Source organism: Alligator mississippiensis, chromosome 9 (genome assembly GCF_030867095.1).
Source record: "Alligator mississippiensis isolate rAllMis1 chromosome 9, rAllMis1, whole genome shotgun sequence".
NCBI classification, from domain to species: Eukaryota; Metazoa; Chordata; order Crocodylia; family Alligatoridae; genus Alligator; species Alligator mississippiensis.
The window spans coordinates 44,697,835-44,709,864 of record NC_081832.1 but is presented as its reverse complement, the minus strand read 5'-3'; positions in this window follow the sequence as shown (position 1 = coordinate 44,709,864).

Here is a 12,030-nt window from a genome sequence, read left to right as displayed (position 1 = left end):
CCCAGTCTATTTCTACACTATGATGGGCTTTACATTAGCTCAGTGGTCTCCAACCTTTTTAAGTAGGAGATCACTTTTGGCATTTAAAAGCAACCCGAGATCTACTGTGCACCGCCGCCACCCCCAGCAGGTAAGTCTGTGGGGAGGGAAGGGGGAGGCAGATTGAGGCAGAGGGAGAAAAAATTATTGGGGGGCATGCTCCCTCAGCAGGTAAGTCTGTGGGGGAAGCAGTGGGGGGAGGGAAAAGGGCCATGGGGGTGGGGGGTGCAGATTGAGGTCCCAGCCCTAGCCCCACTTCTTCCCTCACCAGTGCGGTCTCAATCTCCACCACCCCCTACAATGGCAGGGAGGGAGGGAGTGGTGCTGGAACAGGGGCAGGCACTGCACAGCTGGGGTGCAGGGCAGAGCTGTGAGCAGCTAGTCTGCAGGCCACGGGGGGCATGCAGCCCGGGAGGGCACAGGAGGTGTGTGCCCCCGGATCTGCACGCTGGCTGGGCTGGCTGCTGCTGTGGGATGGGGCCAGGGAGCACTAAGCAGCGCTGGGGGTGGGGCTACAGGGGGCTGCAGGCACCTGAAAATTCGCCATAGCATCCCCAACTCTGGCACTGCCACCCAGCCTGACTGCAGCCCAGACTGCCGCCATGAAGAGCATGGTGCTGCCTTCCAGCCCCAGCCTGTCCCCCACCCCCTCCACGCAGATCCCGGGGGGAAGAGGGTGGGAGAAAGGAAAGGCAGTGCCACGCTCTTCACAGCAGTGGTCTGGGCTGCTCTGCACTGCAGTCAGGCCGGGTAGTGGTGGCGCTGGGAGGGGGGTCTACGGTGAGTTTCTGGGTGCCTGCAGCCCCCTGTAGCCCCACTCCGAGTGCCACCCAGTGCACCTCTGGATGAACCACCCATGCTCAATACTCCCACCACCCACCCAGGGCCTCACTCAACTTACTCCTGCTTCTGCAGCACTCTGTCCCTCAATTTGGCCCCCACCTCTTCCCTCCCCCACGGACTCACCTGCTGGGCTGCAGGTGGGGCATGTGCATGCATGTTTACGCGTGCTCAGCCCCCCACCCCAGTTGCAGATCAAATTCAAGAGGATCTGAGATATGTTGGTTGATCATGACTGACTGGTTGGTGACCACTGCATTAGCTGTTACCACGCAGGAAAGAGATCTGGGATTCATTGTGGACAAATTCACTAAAAACAACAGCTTAGTGCTCAGCAGCCATCAAAAAGGCAAACAAAATGTTAGGAATTATTAAGAAAAAAACTACAAAAAACCCTGAAAGTATTATTATGCCCCTTTATAAATTCATGGTGTGTCCACATCTGGAATACTGTGCCCAGTTCTGGTTCCCACATCTGAAAAAAGATAAGGAAGATCTAGAGATGGTACAGAGAAGGGCAACAAGGATGATTAGTGGTGTGGAGGGGTTTTCATATGAGGAGAGACTAAAGCCTTTTCAGTTTAGAAAAGATGCTTGAGAGATGTGATAAGGATTCACAAAATATTAAATGGCAAAGAGAAAGTAAATAAGGATTTATTATTTCACACAATAAAAGAACTAGGGGTCACAAAAGGGAACTAGAAGGTAGTAAGTTTAAAACCAACAAAAGAAAGTTCTTTCTCACACAGTGTGTAATTAAAGTGTGGAACTCATAGCTTCTGGATGTTCTGGAAGCCGTCAGTTTAGCCAGATTAAAAAATGGATAGGACAAATTCTTGGAGGAAAGGGACATCAGTAGCTATTGAGCATGGGAGTTAGGGGTATTAAAACTAGAATTAGAGCTCTGAATTAGAAGTTACTAGACCTGAAATGCTGGAGGCTGCAAGTGAGAGAGGAACAGTGGGAAAAACCCTGGTCATACCCTGTTCGCTCTCCCTTTCAGCATCCACTCTCTGCCACTGTGTGACACAGGGTCCTGAGAAAGATGGACCTATGGTCTGACCCACTAAATGGCAATTCTTATGTTTTTATGTGCCTTGAGCCCATCATGGGGGTTGTTCCCTTTGTACCTCCCACCCCTGGGAACCTGTGTCAGCCCTGCAGCTAGTGGTTTTCTGGAGCTCCTTTGGGTTAGGTGGTAGATGACTAGTGACACTTTGCTGAGCATCTGCTTGCTTAGTTATTGGGTTGTTGGGTCTCATCTCATGGCATGTCTGCCCTCATCCAAAGAGCATTAAATCTTATTAGAATGACTGATAAGCTTTGTCTTGAAGTATGCTGAGCACCTGCAACTCCTGCTGTCATTGGTGTTGTGGTATCTCTGGCAGATGGGCTCTGGTCTGGTATCACTGAGCCCAACAAGGGTTTTGTCATGAGCTTGACCAGGACTTTGACCTCCTTTGAGCTCCTATGGGGAGGAGGTCCCACTAAGTGAAGTGCACAATTTTTCCTTCCTTCTATTCCTGTACATCAGCTCATCAGTGAGGATGGGGCCAAATTAAATCTTGTCTCATATCTCATATTTCATATCTTATCTCATATCAAGCAGGACTGGATGAACTTCACCTGAGGGTGCTAAAGGAGCTGGCCGAAGTCATTGCGGAACCACTGGCAAAACTTTTTCCAAAACTTGTGGTGCTCTAGAGAGGTCCCTGAGGACTGGAAGAGGGCCAATGTTCTGCTCATCTTCAAGAAAGGGAGGAGGGAGGACCTGGGCAACGTTAGGCCAATCAGCCTAACTTCTATCCTAGGGAAGATCCCAGAAAAATTCATCAAGGCGTCTATATGCAATAGGCTTGCAGAAGGTAGGATTCTGAATGACAGCCAGCATGGCTTCGTTGTGGGCAGGTCTTGTCTTACCAACCTCATCTCCTTTTACAATCAGGTAACCCGCCACCTGGATAAGGGAGAGGAGGTTGACACTGTATACCTCGACTTCCAAAAGGCCTTTGATCTAGTAACCCATGTGTTCTCATGAGTAAATTGGAGGACCGTGGACCTAACTGTGAGACAGTTAGGTGGGTAGAGAGCTGGTTGCGGGGTAGGACCCAGGGAGTTCTAATGAACAGATCTGTGTTGTCCTGGTGAGAAGTGGCCAGTGGTGTCCCTCAGGGTTCAGTGCTTGGTCCAGTGCTTTTCAATATCTTTATCAATGATTTGGATGTGGGGGATGAAGAGCTCACTAGCCAAGTTCGCAGATGACACCAAGTTATTGTGGAGTGCGGTCATGCTTGAAGACAGGCTGCAGATACATGCAAATCTAAACAGGCTAGCAAGTTGGGTGGATTGGAATCAAATGAAGTTCAGTGTCGAGAAATGTAAAGTGGTGCTTGCTCCTACCCTGGGGATCTTTAAAAGGAGGCTAGGTAGACACCTTGCCATGGTCATTTGACCCCAGCATTCTTTCCTGCCCATGACAGGGGGTTGGACTTGATAATCTGCTCACGTCCCTTCTGACCCTACCGACTATGAAACTATGAAAGTGCTCCATCTGGGGACAACCCCCCCCTGCACACCTACAGGCTTGGCAACACCAAAGTGACCAATACCACGAATGAAAAGGAGGATAGTAATAGACCACAGTATGAATATGAGCCAGCAGTGTAACGCCGTAGCCAACAGGGCAAATAATACCCAGGCATGTTTCAATCAATGCATTTCCAGCAAAACTAGGGAAGTGATTCTTCCACTTGACTCGGCATTGGTGAGACCACAGCTGGAGTATTGCGTCCAGTACTGGGTGCCACACTTCAACAGGGACTTGGTAAACCTCGAGAGAGTCCAGAGAAGGGCCACTTCGCATGGCAAGCCATACGAGGAAAGGCTGAGGGACCTGGGACTCTTCAGCATGAAAAAGAAAAGACTGAGAGGGGACTTGATAGCAGCTTACCATTGCATCAGGGGCATACATCAAGGATGTAGGTGAACAACTGTTCACCAGGGCACCCTTGGTGGTAACCAGGATTCATGGCCATAAACTGACAATCTACACCCCAGGGTACTCAAGGAGCTGGCTAGCATCATAGCCCAGCCCCTGGCACAGATCTTTGAGAACTCCTGGCACTCTGGTGTAGTGCCCGAAGACTGGAAGAAGGCCAGTGTGGTGCCTATCTTCAAGAAAGGGAGGAAAGTGGATCTGGCAAACTATAGGCCCATCAACCTGACTTCTATCCCAGGGAAGGTCTTAGAAAAGGTGCATCTCAAGCCGGTCCAGAGAGGTGATACTCCCCCTCTATGTGACTTTGGTCAGGCCGCAGTTGGAGTACTGCATCCAGTACTGGGCGCCGCACTTCAAAAGGGATGTGGCCAGCCTGGAGAGGGTTCAGAGGAGGGCCACCCGCTTGGTGAGAGGGCAGCAGGACAGGCCCTACGAGGAGAAACTGAAAGACCCGAACCTGTTCAGCCTCAGTAAGAGGAGGCTGAGGGAGGACCTGGTGGCTGCCTACAAACTCATCAGAGGGGATCAACAGCAAATAGGCAGAGCCCTTTTCTCCCCAGCACCACCTGGGGTGACAAAGAACAATGGTAATAAGCTGATGGAGAGTAGGTTTAGGTTAGAGATCAGAAGGCAATATTTTACAGTTAGGGTGGCCAAAATCTGGAACCAACTTCCCAGGGAAGTGGTCCTTGCCCCTACCTTGGGCAAATTCAAGAGGAGGTTGGATGATCACCTGCCTGGGGTCTTGTGAACCAGCATTCATTCCTGCCTGTGGCAGGGGGTCAGGCTAGATGATCTGTTCAGGTCCCTCCTGACCCTAGCTACTATGAAACTATGAAAAGTTTATTAAAGAGGCCATCCTTAATGGACTGGCTGACACCAACATCCTGAGGGATAGCCAGCACGGATTTGTTGCGGGTATGTCTTGCTTGACCAATCTCATTTCCTTTTACGACCAGGTGACCTATCACCTGGACAAGGGAGAAGAGATTGATGTCATATGTCTTGACTTCAAAAAAGCCTTTGATCTGGTATCCCATGATCACCTCTTGGCAAAACTGGCTAATTGTGGCCTTGGGTCCACCACGATCCTCTGGCTGGGAAATTGGTTCCGTGGTTGGATCCAGAGGGTGGTAATTGACAGAAGTCAATCGTCATGGTGCTGTGACCAATAGGGTCCCCCAAGGCTCTGTCCTTGGACCCATATTATTCAACATCTTCATTAATGATGTTGGCATTGGAGTCAGAAGTGGACTAGCCAAGTTCACCGATGACACCAAACTTTGGGGCAAAGCATCCACATCTAAAGACAGGAGGGTGATCCAGGCTGTCCTGGACCGGCTCAGCAAATGGGTGGATGAGAACCTGATGGTGTTTAACAGTGAAAAATGCAAGGTTCTCCACCTTGGGAGGAAAAACCTGCAGCATCCTTATAGGCTTGGCAGTGCTACACTGGCTAGCACTACAGAAGAAAGAGACTTGGGGGTCATCATTGACCACAAGATAAACATGAGCTTTCAATGCGATGCTGCGGCTACTAAGGCGACCAAAACGCTGGCTTGCATCCATAGATGCTTCTCAAGCAAATCCCAGGACGTCATTCTCCCATTATACTTGGCCTTGGTGAGGCTGCAGCTGGAGGACTGTGTCCAGTTTTGGGCCCCACAATTCAAAAAGGATGTGGAGAAGCTTGAGAGAGTCCAGAGAAGAGTCATGCGCATGATCAGAGGTCAGGAAAACAGACCTTACGACGACAGACTGAGAGCTATGGGGCTGTTTAGCCTGGAAAAGCGCAGGCTCAGGTGATCTGATGGCCACCTGTAAGGTTATCAGGATGACCACCAGTATCTGGGGGAACGTTTGTTTACCAGAGCGCCCCAAGGGATGACGAGGTCGAATGGTCACAAACTACTACAAGATCATTTCAGGCTGGACATAAGGAAGAATTTCTTTACTGTCTGAGCCCCCAAGGTCTGGAATAGCCTGCCATCGGAGGTGGTTCAAGCACCTACATTGAACACCTTCAAGAGAAAAATGGATGCTTATCTTGCTGGGAACATATGACCCCAGCTGACTTGCTGCCCTTTGGGCGGGGGGCTGGATTCGATGATCTTCCGAGGTCCCTTCCAGCCCTAATGTCTATGCCTATGAAATCTATGAAACTCCTGGAAGACTGTTTCAGGCTTAACGTTAGGAAAAATTTCTTCACAGCCAGGGTGTCCAGACTGTAAAATAGGCTCCCTCCAGAGGTAGTGCAATCATCTACCCTGGAAATCTTCAAGAAGAGACTGGATGGTCACCTTGCTGGGGTCACCTGACCCCAGTTGTCTTTCCTGCCTGGTGCAGGGGGCCTGGACCCTATGATGTTCTAAGGTCCCTTCCAGCCTCACAGTCTATGGTTTCTGCATTCTAGTGTTCAACTACAACGTCTTAGCTTATGTCTATGGCACCAGGGACTGTACACCAAGTACAATCTCCCTCCAAAGTACTGACTGGGCCCAAGGCTCCCCAGTTCAGCTAAGTTGGGCAGATTGGAACCAGATGAAGTTCAACGTTGAGAAATGTAAAGTGCTCCACCTGGGGATGAACAGCCCTCTGCATACCTACAGGCTGGGCGGCGCCAAACTGACCAACACCAGGAATGAAAGGGACTTGGGGGTAATAGTTTCATAGTTTCATAGTTGGTAGGGTCGGAAGGGACTTTGACAGATCATCAAGTCTGACCCCCTGCCATGGCAGGAAAGAGTACTGGGGTCAAATGACCCTGGCAAGGTGTTCATCCAGCCTCCTCTTAAAGACCCCCAGGGTAGGAGCCAGCACCACTTCTCTTGGAAGTTGGTTCCAGATCCTAGCCGCCCTGACTGTGAAGTAGCGCCTCCTGATGTCTAGTTTGAATCTACCCTCTGCCAGCTTGTGACTGTTATTTCTAGTCACTCCTGGCAGTGCTCGGGGGAACAGGGACTCCCCCAATGCCTGCTGGTCCCCTCTGACTAGTTTTTTCATAGATTCATAGATATTAGGGTCGGAAGGGACCTCAATAGATCATCGAGTCCGACCCCCTGCATAAGCAGGAAAGAGTGCTGGGTCTAGATGACCCCAGCTAGATGCATATCCAACCTCCTCTTGAAGACTCCCAGGGTAGGGGAGAGCACCACCTCCCTTGGGAGCCCGTTCCAGACCTTGGCTACTCTAACTGTGAAGAAGTTCTTCCTAATGTCCAATCTAAATCTGCTCTCTGCTAGCTTGTGGCCATTGTTTCTTGTAACCCCCGGGGGCGCCTTGGTGAATAAATACCAATTCCCTTCTGTGCCCCCGTTATGAACCTATAGGCAGCCACAAGGTCACCTCTCAACCTTCTCTTGCGGAGGCTGAAAAGGTCCAGGTTCTCTAGTCTCTCCTCGTAGGGCTTGGTCTGCAGGCCCTTGACCATACGAGTTGCCCTTCTCTGGACCCTCTCCAGGTTATCCTCATCCTTCTTGAAGTGTGGCGCCCAGAATTGCACGCAGTACTCCAACTGCGGTCTGACCAGTGCCTGATAGAGGGGAAGTATCACCTCCTTGGACCTATTCGTCATGCATCTGCTGATGCACGATAAAGTGCCATTGGCTTTTTTGATGGCTTCGTCACACTGCCGACTCATGTTCATCTCGGAGTCCACTAGGACTCCAAGATCCCTTTCCACCTCTGTGCCACCCAGCAGGTCATTCCCTAGGCTGTAGGTGTGCTGGACATTTTTCCTCCCTAGGTGCAGCACTTTGCATTTCTCCTTGTTGAACTGCATTCTGTTGTTTTCTGCCCACTTGTCCAACCTATCCAGGTTTGTAACAGGCCACTAGATCCCCCCTCAGCCTTCTCTTGTGGAGGCCGAACAGGTTCAGGTCCCTTAGCCTCTCCTCGTAGGGCCTGCCCTGCTGCCCCATGATCATGCGGGTGGCCCTCCTCTGAACCCTCTCCATGTTGTCCACATCCCTCCTGAAGTGCGGCACCCAGAACTGAATGCAGGATTTCAACTGCGGCGTAACTGGTGCCGCATAGAGGGGGAGGATCACCTCCTTGGACCTGCTTGAGATGCATCTGTGGATGCATGACAAATTGTAGTTGGCCTTCCTGACCGCGTCCCCACACTGTCGTCCTATGTTCATTTTGGCATCAATATTGACTCCAAAATCCTTTTCTGCCTCTGCACTGATGAGAAGGGAGTTCCTCAGCCTGTACGTATGCTGCTGGTTCTTCCTTCCCAGGTGCAGCACCTTGCACTTGTCACTGTTGAAACCCATCCTGTTCTCATCTGCCCACCCCTGTAATCTGTGTAGGTCCAATTGCAGCCTATTCCTCCCTTCTAACGTGCCCACTTCCCCCCACATCTTAGTGTCATTGGCAAATTTGAATAGGGTGCTTTTTACCCCCTCGTCCAAGTCACTGATGAAGATGTTGAACAGCGGGGGTCCGAGGACCAAGCCCTGGGGGACCCCACTGCCCACATCCCTCCAAGTCAAAAATGACCCGTCTACCACCACTCTCTGGGTGCGGCCCTCCAGCCAGTTAGTGACCCATTTGACTGTGTGGGTGTCAACGCCACAGTCCCCTAGTTTTTTAATGAGAATGGGGTGAGAGACAGTGTTGAAGGCCTTCCTGAAGTCCAGAAAGACTACGTCCACTGCTGCCCCTGCGTCTAAGGATTTTGTGACCTGGTCATAGAAGGCCACCAGGTTGGTCTGACAGCACCTGCCTCGAATGAACCCATGTTGGTTGCCCCTAAGCATAACCTCCCCTGCTGGCCCCTCACAGACATGCGCCAGGATAATTCTTTCAAAAAGCTTACCCAGGATCGAGGTAAGACTAACTGGCCTATAGTTTCCTGGGTCCTCCTTTCTCTCTTTTTTGAAAATGGGGACCACACTGGCCCTTTTCCAGTTCTCTGGCACCACATCAGAGCACCACGAGTGCTCGTAAAGCTGTGCCAGAGGTCCCGCAATGACCTCTGCTAATTCCCTCAGCACTCTGGGGTGGAGATCGTCAGGACCAGCTGATTTAAATACGTCCAGTCCCTCCAAAAGTTCCCTGACTAGATCCTCACTGACCCTGGGCCTGGGTGCGCCTCCCCTGGGGCCTGAGGGGGTCCCAGCAGATGGGCTGATCTGGTCCCTGCTCAGGAAAATGGAGGCAAAGAAATTGTTAAATAGGTTAGCCTTGTCATCTGGTGCAACAACCAGATTTCCTAGCGTGTCTTGCAGAGGCCCCACATTACCCGGTACCTTCTTTTTGCTTCCTATGTATTTAAAAAAGGACTTCTTGTTGTCCATGATCCAGGTCACTAGTCCCAGTCCCATCTCCACCTTGGCCTTCCTGACTGCCCCCCTGCAGCCCCGAGCAACCGAGATATAGTCCTCCCTGGTGATGGCCCCCCCCTTCCATTGGGTGTACGCCTCCCTTTTAGCTAGGAGACATTTCCGTATGCCTTTGGTAAGCCATGGGGGCTTTTGCACCCTCTTGCCCCCTTTGACCCTTGTTGGGATTACCTCCCTTTGGGCATGGAGGATCGTCCCCTTAAGGAATGACCACTCTTCTTGGACACCCGACTCCCTTCCCCTCTGGGACCTCAGTACTTCCCCAACTATTCTTCTTACCTCATTGAAATCCGCCCTCCTGAAGTCCAGGGCTGCTGCCTTGCTGCAGGCCTTTGCCACCTTGCGCTGGATGGTGAATTCCAGCAGGCGATGATTGCTGTCACCCAGGTGGTCGAGCACCCGCAGTCCCCTCACGAGGTTGTTGCCTGTGGCCAGCACCAGATCCAACAAGGTGTCTCCCCTGGTGGGGCTGTGCACCTCCTGGATTAGATGGAGGTCCTGTATCTCGGCTAGGAACCTACGTGAGCGGTCAGACCTGGCTGACTGCTCTTCCCAGCAGATGTCTGGAAAGTTCAGGTCACCCATGATGACCACGTCTTTTGACCTAACTACCTCCATGAGCTGACTTAAGAATTCCCGGTCTAGCTCTTCCCCTTGGTTGGGTGGCCTATAGTAGACCCCCACCGTTAAGTCCCTTTCCCCTCGATTCCCTTGTATTCTAACCCAGAGCACTTCAGTGTGCCCCTCATCTGACCTTGTGCTACTTGATGAGGATGTGTATTCCTCCTTGATGTAGAGCACTACACCCCAACCTTTCCTCCCTGTCCTGTCCCTCCTATACAGCCTATAGCCCTTAATATTCACCGCCCAGTCATGCGTTGGGTCCCACCACGTTTCTGTGAGCCCCACTATGTCTGGCTTGGTGTCAGCTAGCAGGAGGGTAAGTTCCTCCTGCTTGTTCCCCATATTACAAGCATTTGTGTAGAGGCTTTTGAGGCCTCCTGAAGATTTGTGCATTGGCCCCCTATTCTCAGTAATCCCCAGGCCCCTGTTGCTTACCTGGGTATTTGTTCTGCTCGTCGTTGGTCTAGGCTGGGCTGTTCTTGTGGGTGTCTCTTGGTTTTTTGGTTCAAGGTTTCCTCCACCCTCATCTTCCCCATTCCCCGATGAGCCTAGTTTAAAGCCCACCAGAGGAGATCCACCAACCTAGAAGAGAACACACGCTTACCTTTGGGGGAAAGGTGAAGCCCATCCCACCCGAGCATGTCTCTCATTGTGATGTGCAGGTCATTGTCTAGGAAGCCGAAGCCTGACTCGAGACACCATTTCTGAAGCCACCGGTTGGTCTCTCTGATGCAGGTCTCATGTCATCTTCCCCGTCCGCTCACTGGTAGGACAGGAGAATACCACCTGCGCTCCTATCTCCCTCAGCACGCCCCCCAGAGCATGGTAGTCCATCATCAGGTGATCAGGGCTTCTCCTGGTCGCATCATTAGTATCCACATGGATTAGGACCATGGGGTAGTAATTGGTGGCTGGATCACTGTATGGATCATCCCTGTCACATCCTGAATCTTTGCTCGCGTGTTGAGGGGTCCTGGCGACAGATGGGGCCCTCCGTACCTCTCAGGATGGAGTCGCCTATGACGATCACTCGACGCTTCCTCCTCCAGGTCTGCTTGGCTCCTTCGGCCTGTTTGGAGTGTGAAGAGAATGGAGTTGCCTCCTTACTGGAGGTTTCCTCCTCTCCTTCCTTCTCCTAATAATAGACCACAGTATGAATATGAGTCAGCAGTGTGACACTAGCCAGGAGGGCAAATAATACTCTGGCATGCATCAATCGATGCATCTCCAGGAAAACCAAGGAGGTGATTCATCTGCTCTACTCAGCATTGGTGAGATTGCAGCTGAAGTATTGCGTCCAGTACTGGGCGCCACATTTCAACAAGGATGTGGAAAAGCTAGAGAGAGTCCAGAGAAGGGTCACACATATGATCAGAGACTTGCAAGGCAAGCCATATGAGGAAAGGCTGAGGGACCTGGGACTCTTTCGCCTGAAAAAGAGAAGGCTGAGTGGGGACTTGGTAGTAGTTTACTGCTACAAGGGCTTGGTGAACAACTGTTCACCAGAGCACCCTTGGGGAAAATGAGGAGTAATGGCCACAAACTCCTGGAAGACCATTTCAGACTCAACATTAGGAAAAACTTCACAGTCAGGGTGTCCAGACTGTGGAATAGGTTCCCTCCAGAGGTGGTGCAGTCACCTACCCTGGAAATCTTCAAGAGGTGACTGGACAGTCACATTGCTGGGGTCATTTGACCCCAGGTATCTTTCCTGCTTGGTGCAGGGGGCTGGACCCAATGCTCTGCTGAGGTCCCTTCCAGCCTTACAATCTGTGAATCTGCTGAGATCAGGTACAAAGCTGAATGCATGGTGAGCATTTGCAGCTGCAGGTAAGCTTTTCCCTCCTCTTGTCTTTAGCAGCCTGGAAAGCAACAATGGTTCAGATGGACATGTGGGAAATGGGTTATGTTTCATAGCTGAAGCAGGGAAATCTCAGGGCCATGTGTAGGATAGTAAAGGGGTCAGCAAGCAAGCAACTGAACAGTGTGAGCTTTAGAGAGAGGCCTTGAGTCAGCAGAGGCTAAGGTCAAGATTGCTTGGCTCAGGATTTTTCAAGGAGTGCTGCCAGAATAGGCCCAGAGTGTGGCTTGGGCAATAGGTGTCCTGAAGAAACTTGGGCACCAACTTCTCCAGGCTATATCCTTACCATACACCAGCCCTGCTGTGGGTAGCATTTCAAG